This window comes from Ananas comosus, unplaced genomic scaffold (genome assembly GCF_001540865.1).
Source record: "Ananas comosus cultivar F153 unplaced genomic scaffold, ASM154086v1, whole genome shotgun sequence".
In the NCBI taxonomy this organism is placed as follows: Eukaryota; Viridiplantae; Streptophyta; class Magnoliopsida; order Poales; family Bromeliaceae; genus Ananas; species Ananas comosus.
In genome coordinates this window covers 31077-48071 of record NW_017893315.1, presented here as the reverse complement: position 1 = coordinate 48071, position 16995 = coordinate 31077, and the positions used below count along the sequence as shown (strand labels likewise).

The 16995-nt window shown below is 42.4% G+C and overlaps 1 long non-coding RNA gene across 1 annotated transcript in view; it reads right to left on the bottom strand.

Moving 5' to 3' along the window:
* Positions 1-3509: 3509 nt before the first annotated feature.
* Positions 3510-16995, bottom strand: part of LOC109705534 — a 22694-nt gene continuing 9208 nt past the window's right edge. The window contains exons 2-3 of the long non-coding RNA XR_002214779.1: positions 3895-3969; positions 3510-3797 (exon numbers count right to left, since the gene is read on the bottom strand). This is a non-coding gene — a long non-coding RNA (uncharacterized LOC109705534). The remainder of the gene's footprint in view (positions 3798-3894; positions 3970-16995) is intronic.

The window sequence follows — 16995 nt, the reverse complement described above, 5'->3', positions numbered from 1 at the left end:
AAAGGTACTACAATGCAAAATGCAAGAGATGAAAATCATGTATTTCTAAGACATAGAAAAGAGCTCGGTTGCTTCGGGATGACACCCCCCACCTTTCGATGGTACGAAGGTTCTAGAAATACTTCCCAAAGAACGTTACGACGAGGTCTCGGCCTCCTTGGTCTAAAACGGTGCTCAATCGGCTATATTTCGCCAATAGCTTTTCACCCGCAAGACGAATCGAAATTCCGACTTCGCCCCCGCGTTTAGACACCTATCAATTAGGTTTACAAGCTATCAAATGAGATCAATCTCATCACTTATCAAAGACCCCAATTTGGAGTCCTAGGTTTGCACCTATAGCAAACCACCAATAAATCCCTAGATTCTAGCTTAAAGCATCAACTAATCATGCTAGGGTTCCATTTGACCCATTTCTAAAGCTAGAAATCCAAAACCCTAGGTTCTACCATTGTTAGAGTTCAAGAGCTTACCTCTTAAGCTACACCAAAGGGGAGAGGAGAGAGAGGTGAAGGTGTCGAAGGCCTTCTCCTTGATCTCCTTCTTCTTCTCCACCTTTCTTTCCTTCTTCTTTTTCCTCTTATTCTTCTCCTTCTACCTTGTTCAAGAGAGGGAGAGAGAGAAAGAGTTTAGTGAGAGAGAGAGAGAGAGTGAAAGTGAGGGTGAGAATGAGAGAGAGGAGAAGGCTCGGCCCCTCTATACCCCTCAACTTATGGCATTTTGCATAAAAGCCCCTCCACTTTACTTCTCTCAACCTGCCCTGCCTGGGCAATTTTTGCGTGGAGGGACCGGTCCCTCAACGGGAGGACCGGTCCCCGAGAGCAATTCCCCGCAACACGCGTACGGGAACCAGTCCTTACTCGAGAGACTGGACCCTTGAGGACCGGTCCTTGCCCGAGAGACCGGTTGCATCGGGCGTCTACCGCAACCCTCGGCTACGGGGACCGGTCCCTCGTGGGAGGGACCGGTCCCCGAGAGCAGTTTTGTGCAGACCTCCCCTCTGCAAGAATTCCTGCTTACGGGAACCGGTCCCCGCCGCTAGGGACCGGTCCCCGAGAGCAGAATCTGCCAAGTGCAGATTTTGCATCATTTGCTCTCGTGGACTCGACTCCAAAGCACTTTTTGTGTTTTGGACATCTTTAGCTCCTTCGAAGCCTACCCACTCGACAATTAGTCGATCCCGGACGAAGTACAACTCTCGAATTTCGAGAATTCAACTCCTTACACCCCACCAACAAATCTACGAGAATAGGTTTCCCAAAATCGATTGCCGAACACGCTAGATGTCCCAAAAATCGCACCGGGACTTTACCGGGACTCACAAACTGTCCGGGAACTCACCGACTCATACTACGAGTCACCCGCTGCCACTAAACACCATTATTCATGGGACTTGGCAGCAAATACATCGCCTCACATCGAAACGATTATCGCCGGATAATCGTTCCGATTCGGATTTCCGGAAGTGTCAATTTCGACACCAGAACCCACCGTCGCTCACCCGTCATTTCCGAACCCTCGAAACGACGCGGGTGACCAGCCAACAAGGCTCAGCGACATAACAATTTATCACGAGGTACCATCGGAAGGATTCCGAACCGAAAACACGTTCCGTCGGCGGATTTCGCCGAAAAATGCACCGGTAATCAACAATTTGATTTCCGGAAAGGCTTGGGGCCTTGGACAACTAGTCTAGAGGTTACCCACTACCCGCACACGCTGCCAACAGCAGCCACAACACGTACACTATAAAAAATATAGCATTTAAGGACCCTTTTTTGAACAGTTAGAGACGCTTTTAAATGTCCCTAAAAAATCTACCGACGCATTACGAAGCGTCGGTAAAAGCGTCAACAAATGAAGAGTCACCACGTATTTACCGACGCTTTAACAAAGCGTCGATAAAATATTTTTCGACGCTTTTAAGCATCGTGGAATAAAATGTTCTAACGCTTAAAAGCGTCAAGAACATCAAAATAAATTCTTGACATTTCTATGCGCGTCATTATGTTGAAAATCTTTAACGTCATACTTTTCAATTTCCTGACGGTTCCCTCAATTTCCAAACGCTTTGAAGCATCAGGAATTCACGACGCTTTAAAGTGTCCTGCCATTGTTCTTAATTTCCTGACTCTTCAAAATTCCTGACGCTTTGAAGCTTCAGAAATTTATCTTTTTCTGATTTTTTTTTTTAATTTTGGTTGCAATCAACAAATATTTCAACATAGTAATAAAAAAATTATTTATCTATTTGCATATCAATAAAGTTGATCACAATAACCAAAATTTACTATGATTGGTATTAAAAAATATTAGTTTACATCCATAGCGAATGTACTAAATCTACACAACAAAATTATTCATGAGATAACAATTCGTTTGCACACAAAAGAATTACCTAATTAAAAATTCATGCAAACTCATACCATAGCATATGAAATGTCTACATGAACAAAATTACAAAAAAGGGCTCTTTCCCATGTATTGTTTTAAACCCTCTATGTATCAATTCATTCTCCTTTCATGATTACTTGTTGTAAATTCCACACATCTTTAGCATGCTGGATTCCACGTTTCTTTTTTATCCTTCCCTCAGTATCTACACACACGAAGCAAATAACAACACTAGAACCACAATAATATCAAACTAGCATATAGTTGAATAACATAGCAAGATAGGAAAAAATTACCAATTATCTCTAGTATATCTGTACTTTCAACTTCAATTGTCTCTTGAATATAAGGTTGGTTCTGTGAGGATTCAAGATGTGAGGCAGCTTGTGTTGAATCAGATTCTTCATAGTATTTGACGATCTTGATTGTGAGATAGGCGTCGAATCATTACAACTATTTTGTGCCTCGTTGCTTCTAATCTCACTATCTCTTAACCTTTTTAACCTAATCATGATTCTAAAACCTGCAAAGCAAATAATCTGAAAATTTTGTTGCTATACACGAGCTGCAACTAGGCTAAATGTGCTTCTAACAAGTTCCAATTTGTTCCAACTAGGCTAAATGCTGGGAGTTACATTAGTAACTAATTTGGTTTATTCACTAAAGCAGTAAGCGAAAAATTTGTTTAGCCGGCATCCATGATTTAGGAAACTGAATCAGCTTTGGTCTCTCACTCTCATTTCTTCATACATAAGCATATATTGTAGTAATACAACACAACTTCAGGATCTCATTTAGCCACAAATAAGCTGCTCTAACTAATGTATGTTAGCTCACATTGTTTCATCTTGAATACTGAAAAAATAACAGCTATTGAAAACAACCACACTTATAATCATAATAATCATCAACACTTGATTAACCGCCTCTCAACAAAGTTACTGATGCACTAATTAATGTTATATGAAAAAAATTAGTAGGTGAAGAAGGAAAGATCCAGCACAAGCAACCATACGGTTATAACTAGAAAATGTTTTCTACTAGCTCACTGCATGGTTGGTAATTAAAATTATGAAAAATGCTCTTTATTTGAGCTTAAGACACAATTCTCGGCAGTAGAAAACTAAATGGTTTAAGCTGCGAATTTTTTTTATCCTGACTATTAGAGGATGCACCAACTGTTGTCAACAAAATAGAAGGGAACTATAATTATTGGTGCCGATATTCATTAAACAAGAATTTGAAATGACATCAATAATTAAAAAGGAACTTCCCTTAATACTTGTTCATTTAAGGGAAAAAGCAAAGGCAATAAAGTAACAAACTGGGAGATGCCCAACAAATTAGAAAAGAGATGTACCCTTCCCTTTCTTGTCTCCACCAATCTCAAAGGGCTTGCATCTCTACATAACAATATACCAAAGTTAACTAACTACTCAAGAAACAGATAATATAAGCAGCACACTGAAACAAAAACAAATATAACTAAAAGTAGAAAACCTTAATTGGGTGCTGCGAGTAATGTTTGCAACTCTAACATTGCAGCTTCAACACAATTTTCTTGGTCGTTTTTGCCTGGAATATGTAAAATTGCCATGTATTCGTTAGTTCTCCCAAGAGAACAATAATAAATGGAAACAAGTTAATCTATTCCACTATTGTTGGTAGCCGAATTTCCCGACCTTTGACGCGGTCAAAGATCCTCCTCGTGGAGCAGGTTAGGATGAGGAACGGCTGCGGATAGTGACCCTCGAAGTTTGCGCCCTTCGACTGGATCAAGCGATCCGGCTGATGAGGGATCGAATCAGCCGGGTCCGAAAGCTCTTTTCACTCTCTGGTTCAGCTGGATGAGCCGAATGTGCGGGGAAAGTCGAAAATTAAGCCGGGAGATGAGCCGAATGGCTAGCACAACACAAAATCTGGTCGGCCCGAATAGCCGAACGTGACTTTCTATTGAATAGGGAATGGAAGAGTACAAGAACAGGGGAGTGATGCCCGTGGGGCAGACAGACTCCCAATATATTCTACAAGGGAGTGATGCCCATGGGGCAGACAGACTCCAAATATCTAAGTTACAGGGACTACTCCTAGGAAAAGCAGTAAATGCGAGAAAGAAAGATGGAGGAAAATAAAGGTGGTCTTTTGTGCGCAGGGGCGAAGACCTCTTTTTGGGGTATTATTACCCTATTTATAGATAGCCCCCCTCGGTCAGTTATTGTTCTTACACGATCTATCTCCTCATATTTCGGACCACTTCTAGCCAATCGGAACCGCATGTAACTGCTTGCGGTTATCATAACTTCCTTCAATTAGCGCGATACATTTTTCCGGTGCTCCCGATACACGACCCAATAGATGCTTTTGAAGGGAACATTCACACCTAAATCTCATCCGCGCCTAATTGGCTCAACAATTGCCCCATTGGCAGCTTTTGAAGTAACACTTCGATAGCTGACGTGATCTGAAACACGATGGTTTCATCTCAGCCGTCCCCTTTTTTCGCTGCCGAAATCCTGTAATTGCTTCGATAACAAGCGCAGTTCGAGGCGTCATTCTCGATCCAATCACATTCAAAATCTCTGTACTAGTACCAGACGTAATTCGAGGCGTGACCCTCTGTATGGTTTAATCTTAGCCGTTTATTTTCTTTGTTACGGCCCGATCTCTATCCTCATTTTGTCTTATCTGCGGCATTAACTAGGTCATCTTAATTACCGCCGTCTATTCATCATTATAGCCGACCTCGAAACTCACTTTGACGCGATAGTTCTATACGACGGCCTTTTTTTCTTCCCCAAGCTTCTCATTCTTTTTGTCTCTTCTATTCCTTTTATCTCTTTTCGTTTTCTCTGACGAAAACTCTTCTTCGCCTCTTGTTGTCGTCTTCTTTATCTTCCTTCGTTTCAAAGAATGGCACATCTTCCGCCATTGCCTACTCGTCCCTCATTGGACTATACTTTGCTTAGCCCATATCTTGATTCAAACCCTGTTAGGTTTATCTTGGGTCCCTCTTTTACCGAAGACCCATCTACTGATGACTTCCTGTTTTCTAATGAAGGTCTTCCGTTGATGGCTGAAAATATCCATCTTCATTCATGGTACCCTTCGGCTTCGACGGGAAGAAGTCTTCGAACCTGGCCTAGTATCTCAGACGCCTACTTGGCTTGGCTGGATCGTGTGCAAGCCACTTATGGCGATTTGTGGCGAGAAACTGGTATCTATGAAGCCATTCAGTTATCCCGAAAACCTCCTATAGCTGATTTTCTTCTTCTGGCTTCCGCCCTTTGTTTCTGGTCCCCTATTTCTAACGTTTTTCTTTTTAGAGGCGGCCCTCTCACCCTAACTCTTTTTGATGTCGCCGCCATTGTCGGCCTACGCCCTCATGGCGTCACCCTTTCCATGGCTTATAACCCTGATGGTGTATCTGATTTTGAGGCCAATCTTGATCTCAATGATTTGGCCTACTCCAAATTTCTCCGTAAATTTGCAGGTGAATCCCCTGCTCCAGTCACTAAGAAGGAACATACAGCATTCCTTCTGTACTGGTTATGTCATAATTTTTTCTGCACTCATTCGCAGAAAATTAATCGAGATTTTGTTTCCATCGCCGTTGGTTTATCTAACGGCGATAAATTGGCCCTGGGGCCTTATTTTCTTGCTTTTGTTTACAGGGAAATTTTTGATTCCATTAGGCCGTCACCCACTGGTGATGGTGTCACCATTGGCTCGGGGTGCGACGTTTTTTGATTTTTGCAAATGCTTTTGTAAATTTATTTCAGTAGGCTGTGCCGAGAACCTTTAGATTTGAGCTCGGCTGCTCATTTTGACTCCTATGGACTTGCTCTCGCTTGTCCTCCACCGTTTACACCTGGGCATCCTCTAGACTTTCTCACTTATTTTTCCGTTTTTTATGATTCGAGCCCTCACTTTCTTATTTATTGGTCCCCTTTTGCTGATCGAGTCACTGGCCCCCTTGGTTTTTAGCCAGATATGAATCACTTCAAGGGGAACTCGCCTCTTCTCGTGCTGACGAGTATTTTGATGTTTGGTATTCTTTTTTGGCTCCTCGGGACTTGCACATGGCTTGAAATCGCGCTCGAAGTTATTACCCAGTACCGAGGTTTACTCTCCACAGTTTGTGGCGCGCCAATTCGGCTTTACACAGGCCGTTCCTACTCCGACCAAATTTTTCACGGCTAATACTGCCACTCATTGCCCGCCTACCAAGAGTATAGCTGACGCCGATCAGATTTCGGCTATGGGAAACCGTCTGCGGCGATTTTTCAAATTGGTCAGCTTCAGGCCGAATTATACCGGAGTGTTAGGTTTTCGCTACACTGTAAATTGGGATATCTTCCTCAAGAAAACCTTCGCCCCTGTTATCTCGCATGCACATCACAAGACTCGTCACCCTCTTAGTACGTTATCTCTTTTGAAATTAATTTTCTGCTTATGATTACTGCTACTTATTTGTTTTTCATTTGTAGCTCCTTTCCCAAGTAAGACTCAATCAGAAAGCCCTGCCGAGCCGTCCATATCAGAAGAAAAATCAGAAGAGGCTGCTGAATCTTCGCCTCCTTCCTCTGTAATGTTTTCTATTCTATTCCTCCTTTGTTTTTTCTATTTTGATGTTGTAATACTCACTTTATTTTCATTGTCAGTCTATACCCACTCCTTCATCGATCCCAACTTCAGATAAGAGACTGATTGAAACTGTACAAGTTACTCCTCCGCCGACTTCAAAACGGCGTAAATCAGTTGCTAAACGACAATTTCGACGAGCCGAAGATGCTCCTTCGGCTGACATTTTAGAAGACAAAGCTGAAGATAGGCCTTCGGCCTCGATTCCAGAAACAAGAACCGAAGATATACCTTCGGCTAATGTTCTATTAGAGGAAACTTGTAAGGTACCGGACTTCTAGAATCATGAAGTTACGGTGTATATTTGGTTAGAGAGCCATTTGAAGGGTTCCGGTGAAGTTCGGTGAAGTTCGGAGGCATCCGGGCGATTCGGTGCGCGTAGGCGCGGAAACGGGACCCGAAAGGCTATGTCGGAACATGAACTAAATCCGGCATTAGCGGGGATGAATAGATGATGAAAACATCTCGAAAACTGTTGGAGAGTCTCGGTTCGTTTGAAAAGGAATCGGAAGGTCAAACGAGCGAAAACGGAAGCTTAAAACCGGTGAAAAAGCTGAAAATTTGGCTAAGTCTGGAAACATGCTGAAATTCTGGCCTTTCTGGGACCGGTCTCCTCATCGCAGGACCAGGCCCAGGCGCGAGGAAAAACACCCAGTTTGGCTGTTGCAAGGTTGAGAGAAGTAAGAAGGGGCTTATTGTGAATGTTACAATATGAAGAGGGGATTAAGAGAGATTTTCTCTCGTCTTTTCTCTCATTTCCTCACCTCCTCACATTTACTCTTTCCCTCTCTCTCTCTCTAACGACAAATAGAAGAAAGGGAAGAAGAGAAAAGAAGGAGAAGAAGAAAAAGAAGAAGAAGAAGAGGAAAGGTCAAAGAAGGTGGAGACTTTCACATTCTTCATCTTCTTCCTTGGTTGGAGCTAAGCAATAGAGTGTTAGCTTGATGTTAAAATAAATTTTTGTAATCACTAGAGCTTGGGTTTTAATCCTTATAATGGATTTTAGTAGGACCTCTTTGTGCACTAAGTAGATGATCAAAGCTTAAATCCAAAGCCGAATGGTGGATTTTTATCTAATTGCAACCTAGGGCGTCAAAATGGAATTTTTGGAAATATAGGGTTTTGATCTTAATTGACCCCCGTAAACCTAATTTAGGTATGTATGACGCGTGGGCGAGTCGGTTCGGCCGATTCGTCGAGCCGGTACACAAGAATGAGAAAAGGCTTGTGAGGTACGATTGCGCAGCTCGCGGCCGAAGCTTCCTAAAATCGCGAAAATCGATAATCGTGGGTCGTGACATCACCTAAAGGGTGGGGGTTTCTATCCGAAAGCATCGGGCTTCCTCGATGTCCGAGTAAAATAGTTTGATCATATTCATATATATGATTCCTATTGCATTATAGGCTATATGGGTATGTTACCATTTCTCATATTTCTTGTATGCTGGTCTCGTTGTGTAGTTATTAGAGCCTTGACAACTTAAATCTTAGATGCATGATGATTAGGTTGAACATGAAGATCCTATGATGTAAGAAATAAAGACTTTGGAGCTTGACATAACTAGTGAATTGTGAAACTAGTGTAATGGAGATTGTATGATGTAGCATTATGAAAGGATTGCATGCTGTCGATAATGGCATATTAGCATTATTGTGCATGTTGGCTTTATAGAACATAGTATATTGCCTAGCATGAATGAACTGTTACCTAATTGTTTTATGAGGATGTGGCATCTAACACTAGTGTTCGCGAACCTTAGGATAGATCGAGTGGCATTGAACATAATGGTTGTTAAACATAGACGGTTGAACATGTAATCTAGTATTGTGGAACTAGAGTTGTGATTGACATAGGTTGAAGTGGCCAAATCGAGATTTAGTGTGGTTGAGCACTTGACATGGACCTAGGCGATAGGTGGATTGATCAAGTGAGGTTACCTAGTTGACAGGGTATCCTCAGTTTCAGTTCACACGAGCGGGGTAGCTTCACGAGCGGCGTAGCTCATCGGTGGATAGAGGCGGGTAGCTCCACACATTGGAACTGGGGGGAAGTGAGTCGGAGCGGAGGGGGGCGCCCTTCACCATGTGGAGATTTGGCGGGGTAGCTCCATTACCGATGAGCGTGTGGTGGGGTAGCTCTTTACTATGAGCGGGGTAGCTCTGTCCTTACGAGGTGTGTTTTGTTGGTGAGGGTAGCTCGTTTACCACGAGGGGGTAGCTCTTGAGCTATGAGTTTGGTTAGAGTCGGGGCGAGAGCGGGTAGCTCTTGCCTTAGGCATTTGGTCAGAGTTGGCGGAGAGCGGGGGTACTCCTTCACCTATAGACTGTGAATCTAAGTCGGGTAAGGTGCGGGGTAGATAGCTCTTTACTTATAGTTTAGAGTTGTGGACGGTGAACAAGGGCGGGGGTATGTCCTTCCCTATGTTGATTTGAGCAAGATGCGCGGGGCCCTAGTGGATTGGGTAAAAGACATGAACCTGTATAAGGTGGCATTCGCCATTTCATACCTGATTTAGACAAGTAACACTGCATAACTATGATTGTATTGTATATAGTTCATTGTTTAAAGCATTCTAGCAGGATAAATGATGTTGCAGGTGCATTCTTGCATTTGGTTGGCATAGTAAGTATAGTAGCAGTTTATTTCTATATTTCCTTCTATCTATCTATCGTGTGCCAGCTGAGACTTGTGGGAAGATCGGCGGGACGTCGGCGCCGAACCCACTCGGAACTATATTTTATAGGTGTTCTCACCACCGTGTGGGTTTTGGGGGTACAGCGTACACACTGTGAGCGGACCAGCAGGTGGATCACTAGGCGTAGCGCCCTAGCTAGCTAGTAGAGCTTTCCTATTGTACACATGATGTATTTTGGATAGCTAGCATTATATATATGTGATATGATTATGTATTCATTTTGGAAGCTTAAATGTAATCAAGTTGTATTAAAGGTTGAATGGATGTAAATGTTGAATGTCAAATGTGATGTAATAGATAGTTATATCTCTCTTTTATTCACTTGTTTATACTTGTGATGCTTGCTCTTGTAATGTTCGGCACTGGTTGTGCCCTCGCTATTGTTTTGATCATGTATGTATTCAAGTTGATTTCCTGGGAACTTGTTGTACATGATCCGGTTGTTTAGCCTTGGGCGGACAGGGGAGGTGCTGTCCGTCCGGCGTCTGTTCGACGCGCCCGGATCGGACCAAATTGGTAGCGGTCTCGGGGCGTGACAAAACTACTGTGCTTTCCTCAGCCATTGAACAAAGCTGTGTCCCGACCGAAACAATTGATATCGGGGTACGTCAAGTTAGTCGTCAGTAAGCAAATTTTATACTTCTTCATCTATTTATCTTTTTCTTTTAACTCACAGTCCTCTCCTGAAAGAGCCCATTTTTCTCATTTCTCAAAGACACAGATGGAACGACAACTTCGCAGAGAAGCCCGTCTTGAGAAGAAACGAGGGATAGAGAAAAAGAAAAAATCTGTTGAAACAGCAAGCCCGGCGCCATTACCAAGTGAGGCCGCTTCACCTCCTTCTGTCCCTCCTCATTCGACCCAGGGAGCTTCTCCTCTTATTTCTGACGATCCTCTATCTGCTAATCTCCATTCTTTACTGGTCTCGAGCCCCAATTCTAATGAGGGAGATGACTTTTCCACCATTGTTGTATCATCGGACACTCAGAGCAAATTTGACGAGTGTCTTAAAATATATAGCACTGGTGTTCCTAATCTAGCTCAGAATCCAGAACAATTTGATTGGCTATACGCCCTTTTACTTGATTTAGCCGATCAATCAGACATTACTCCTAATATTCAATGTTTTGTAGCAACACTATCATCTCAGCTTTCTTCTTATTTGGCTCAGCAACGATCTCTGGGCGCCGAGCTTGTAGCTTTAGATCAACATTTTCATCGTGTTGATCACTTCAGAAGGAATATTCCTGATGTAGAGGCTCCCATTGCTGAAGTGAACCGTGAAGATCAGTCTCTGGCAAATCAAGAATTGGCTTTACGGCAACGCATATCCACTCTCAAAAAAGAATTGGCTGCAGCCGAATCTACTCTGGCGCAAACTTCTGAACGCCGACTCCAACTGGCGGAACAATTGAAATCTACGAGAGAAAAAGGAATGAAAATTCAAGAAGAGCTCTCTCAGCTCTATAAGATGCATCCTTTAATGAAACGCCGACGAAAAGCTGCCGAAACCGCTCAAGCTAATCTTATAGCCGAATAGAACCAACTTAGAGACTTATTATCTTGATTCGGCTTGTAATATTCTAACTTTGACTTTGATTATTTTCCCACATAGATGGGTAATATCTCTTTAAATATTTTTCGTTAATTGGTTTTTCATTTTCTGACCCATCTCTGCTCTGCAAATAATAAGCATTTCCTCTTGTGATTCGACTGACTTGAAATGGCCCGTCCCTATTTGGAGACCATTTTTCATACGTTCGGTCTTTTTGACCGATTGGAAAAACCAGCCGAAGTACTAAATCACCGACGACAAATGTCTTTGATCAAACTCTCTTATTGTATGCGCTACGCACTCGTCTTTGGTATGCTTGCATATTATCTAAAGCTATCAACCGAGTATCACATACTTCCTCTGCTTTGTCCTTCATTTAATTACTGTATTCATCAGCCGACATATCTTTTTGCTTTTCTGTCCTCAAAGAAGGAACTGTTATCTCGACTGGAAATGCAACCTCATGTCCGTAAACTAACTGGAACGGTGTCATCCCTGTTGCCATTTTCACTGAAGTTTGGCATGCCCATAATACTTCGGAAAGTTTTTCATTCCATTTTCTTGGATGCTTTCCGATGTGTCGTTTCATCAGGTTGATGACTATTTTATTCGCTGCTTCTACTTGTCCATTCGCTTGGGCATAATAAGGAGATGAATGGAGCAATTCTATTTTTCGAGACTCAATGAACCGAACGAACTGTCCACCTGTGAACATTGTCCCTTGATCGGTCGTAATTGTCTCGGGAATCCCAAAGCGATGAATTATATGATCTTCAACAAAATCAATAATTTTTTTTTGGGTAACCAACCGAGTGGGTTTTGCTTCCACCCACTTAGTGAAATAATCTACAGCCACTATTAAAAATTTGTGACTAGCCGAGAAGTTCGGCTGAATTTCTCCAATTAAATCCATGGCCCATCCTCGAAAAGGCCATGGTTTAATGATTGCATACATCTCAGAGGCTGGAACTCTCTGGATTGAGCCATGAAATTGGCAATCTTGACAACCTTTGGCATATTCTACACAATCTTGATGCATTGTTGGCCAATAATATCGTAAGTGCCGAATTGTCCATCTTAACTTTTTTCCGGCTAAATGGGTTCCACATATTCCTTCATGTGTTTCTCCCATTATCAACAGAGCTTCTTCAGGTCCTAAGCACTTTAATAGAACCTCTTCGGCTGTTCTCTTGTAAAGTTGACCATCTAATAAACAATAGCCGAGAGCTCTTCTTCGAATATTATAGTCGACCCTTGTATTAGGATCCTCCAGATATTTGATTAATAATTNTCTTCGGCTGTTCTCTTGTAAAGTTGACCATCTAATAAACAATAGCCGAGAGCTCTTCTTCGAATATTATAGTCGACCCTTGTATTAGGATCCTCCAGATATTTGATTAATAATTCTCTCCAATCTTCCTTTACTTCTATGGGAGCTATAATCGGTTCTCGTATGTGCACCGAAAGTAGCAACCTCCTCTGTATTACTATTGATTCCAACTTCGGCTCTCTATATCCTGAAGCCAACTGAGCTAGTTCATTAGCCTTTTCATTTTTCTGTCTGCTTAAATATTTGAATTCAGTCTCTCTGAATTCACATAGTAACTCTAATACCTTCCTTAAATAGTTTTGTAAATTTAGGTTTTCACATCGGTATTCTCCATTCGCTTCTTTGATTACTAATTGTGAGTCACCGATGACTTTGATTGACTTTGCTTTCAATTCTTGTAAAATTTCTAGGCCAATTATTAAGGCCTCATATTCGGCTTGATTGTTAGAGCAGCCGAAATCTAGCTTGAAAGCAAATTGGCATGAATACCCTTCAGGAGATTGGATAACTATTCTAGCTCCTGCTGATTCGGCTGTTCTTGAGCCGTCAAAATAAAGTGTCCAAGACTGACAACCGACTAAATTTTGCTTCGGTTCTTCTAATTCCACACGTGGATGATCAGCCAAGAAATCAGCTATCGCTTGTTCTTTAACAGCTTTAGCTGGAATATAATTAAGGGAGAATTCAACAAAGCCAACATCCATTTTCCAAGTCGACCCCTTAATACAGGTTTGGCCAACATATACTTTACCAGTTCGGTTTTGCATATTACCAACACCTCAGTCGGTAAAATATAGTATCTTAGCTTTGTGCATGAATAATACAAAGCCAAACATAATTTTTCAATAGCCGAATACCGTTTCTCAATATCTAAAAAACGTCGGCTTAGATAATAAATGGTTTGTTCTTCTTTTTCTTCATTTTCCTGGGCTAGCAAACATCCCAAATTCTCCTCTGCAGCCGATATGTACAACTTCATCGGCTGATTTGGCTTTGGAGGCACTAGTACCGGAGGATTCGATAAATATTTTTTTATATTTTCAAACGCCTCTTGCTGTTCCTCCGTCCAAACGAATTCTTCTTTGTCTTTAAGCCGAAGTAATGAAGTAAAAACCCCAATTTTTCCGACCAAGTTGTATATGAACCGCCGAAGATAATTAATCTTCCCCAACAAACTTTGTAATTCTTTTTTGCTTTTTGGCGGCGGTAATTCTAATATTGCTTTCGCCTTGTTTTTATCAATTTTGATCCCTTTTTATGCACTAAAAATCCTAAAAAATTTCCTGCTGAAACTCCAAAAGCACATTTTAAAGGGTTCATTTTCAAATTATTTTTCCTCATTCTTTCAAATGCGAGCTTTAAATCAATCCAATGTTCGGCTTGCGACTTGGATTTTACGACTATATCGTCAATGTATACTTCCAAAATTTTGCCTATTAAATCATGGAAAATAAAATTCATTGCTCTCTGGTAAGTAGCTCCGGCATTCTTTAAGCCAAATAGCATAACAACCTATTCAAAAGTTCCAATCGAACCAGGGCACCTAAAAGCCGTTTTAGCCATATCTTCCTTAGCAATATAAATTTGATTATAACCAGCATGTCCATCCATAAAGGACAGGACCTCGTTACCGGAAGCCGAATCTACTAACATATCGGCTATTGGCATGGGATACTCATCTTTTGGTGTGGCTAAATTTAAGTTCCTGAAATCAATGCAAACTCTAAGTTTACCATTCTTTTTTCGTACTGGAACTATGTTAGACACCCAATCAACATAACGGGCCGCTCTAATAAATCCGGCCTTCAAAAGATTTTCTATTTCATTCTTAATTTGGAGTACAATACTCGGCTCAAACCTACGAGCCGGTTGTTTAAAAGGCTTAAACCCTTTTTTAATGGGTAGCCTATGCTCTACAATTTCTCGACTTAACCGAGGCATTTCTTCATAGCTCCAGGCGAAGCAGTCCTTGTACTCCTTCAATAGTTCTTTCAGCTCCTTCTGCTGTCGAGCCGAAAGCATTGCGCTTATATACGTCGGTCTCTTATCTTCGTCGCATCCCAAATTTACTTCGATCAGCGGGTCTTGGGTCTCCAACTTTTTCTCACCGACTTTGATAGGCGATTCTTCTAGATCCAATTCTTTTGCTTGCCTATTCATTTCGCATGACTTGTCGGTCTTGGTGACCGACTTCATTTGATTTTCTTTTTCGGTCCTGCAAACCGAATCTATTATGACTTCTTTGGCTTTACTAGCAGAGTCATCAAGTATTAACACATCGGCTGTGGCAGCCGAATCTTCCTTATAGTCGATCTTGTTGATTGGCTTATCCTGTCGAGGCTCTTGACAAGCCTCTATTCTTGATTTTTCGGACTTCATTTTAACCACTTCGGCGGCTCATCGGCTGCTACCAAAGCCCCTTCTTCTCTAGTAAAGATCAACTGGACTCCTTCTTCTGTAACTCTTACGAAGGAAATTTGATCTGGATCCGCATCGGCCCAATTGATATGGCCGATTTCTTCAGTGTTGATGTCCACCATTTGGGGCCGTCCTTCGGCCCGGATTTCTTCAACTTTATCTCCGACCCATTGGAAAAGTTTCCCGTGGAGTGTAGAAGGCACGCACTCGTTTGCATGAATCCAATCACGCCCGAGTAGTAGGTTATATTGACTATCTGCATCAACCACAAAGAATGTCGTTCGTAAAGTTTTAGAACCTACCGTGATCTTGGTCGTAAGCACCCCTCGAGCTTGCTGACCGTTCCCAGTAAAGTCGGTCATGATCGTGTCCGTGGGTTTCAACTCATCTTAATCTTTGCCCAGCTTCTTGAAGAATGCAGTGGGCATGACATTGACCATCGCTTCGCCATCTACCATAACTCGGCCTACTGGCCGACCTTCAATTAAGGCCTTTATAAAGAGAGGCCTTATGAATCTCGTCTGCATTACCCGATGGTTTCTCAAAAACCACTGCATCGGCTGGTTGAACATCTTCCAATTGCAACTGGGCTACTTTAAGCCCATCTTCCTCCTCTTCTTTGAACTCTTCATACTCGATAAGCTCTGCTTTAAAAGATTGAGGCAGAGCATATACCATATTCACCTCAGCCGGTGACTCTTCGGCTGACTTTCCTTTAATTCTCTGTTTCTTTTCTTCCAACTCCTTGGCCGTCTCGGCTGAAGAATCGCTCTCCATCTGGACTTCCCTTTCCTTAGGGGGCTATCTTTCTCTCTTGATGATCGTTTTGAGGGAAGCTATTTTGTCTTCTAACTCCCTCCTGCTCATTTTTTCTTCTGACTCGGCCTCGGTTGGTCGTTCTATTCTTGACTTTATTCGAGGGGCAGGCGATAAGCCGCCTGCCTCGTGATCATTTCTCATTGGGCGAAAAGGGTGTGTGTCACGCCCCCGCCCCAAGGCCGCTACCGGTTTGGCACGATTCGGGCGCGGCGGGTGGACCGCCGAACGGACAGCACCTCCCCTGTCCGCCCAAGGCTCAAACGAGATTGTGTACAATAAGTTCCCAGGAAAACAACTTGATTACATACACAATCATGCAACAACAGCGACGAGAGCACAACCAGTGCTAAACAATCAAGAGCAAGCATCACAAGTAATAAACAAGTGAATAAAAGAGAGATACTAAGCTATTACATCCATTCAACTCAAATACATTTAATTTCAACATAACTATACATTCATCCAAAGCATAAACTTAAAGTTTACATTTTTCTCAAAATATACCTCACTCCCTATACATCATCTACTCTCAACATATAGGGTAACTCTAATGCAGTAGGAAAGCATCTACCAACTAGCACTAGGGCAATAAGCCCTTGCCGCGATCATCTGCCGGTCCGCTCTCGTGTGCACCTGTACCCCAAAACCACACGGGGTGAGAACTATATAAATATAGTTCCCAGTGGGTTCGGCCGCCGACTCCGCCGATCTTCCCACTAGGTCCAAGCTGGCACAGATAGATAGATAGAAAGAGATATATGGAAATAAACTGCTACTATATCTACTATGCCATCAAATGCAAGGAATGCATGTCACATCATTTATCATGCTAGTATGCTTTAACAATGAAGTAAATACCACTACAACGTAGCTATGCAGTGTACTATATCTAAACATGGTATGAATGCAATTTCGCTTATGCAATTCATGTTACAACCCAATCGACTAGGCCAATCTTGCCTAAGGTCTCAAATCCAGTAGGTAAAGAGCTACCCCGCTCTTTTCCCGCCTAACTCATATCTCAAGGGTCCTAGACAAAGAGCTACCCCGCTCCTTGCCCGACTCATAACTCGTAGGTCCGACCCAATCTCGAAAGTCCTAGGCAAAGAGCTACCCCGCTCCTCACCCGACTAACATCTCGA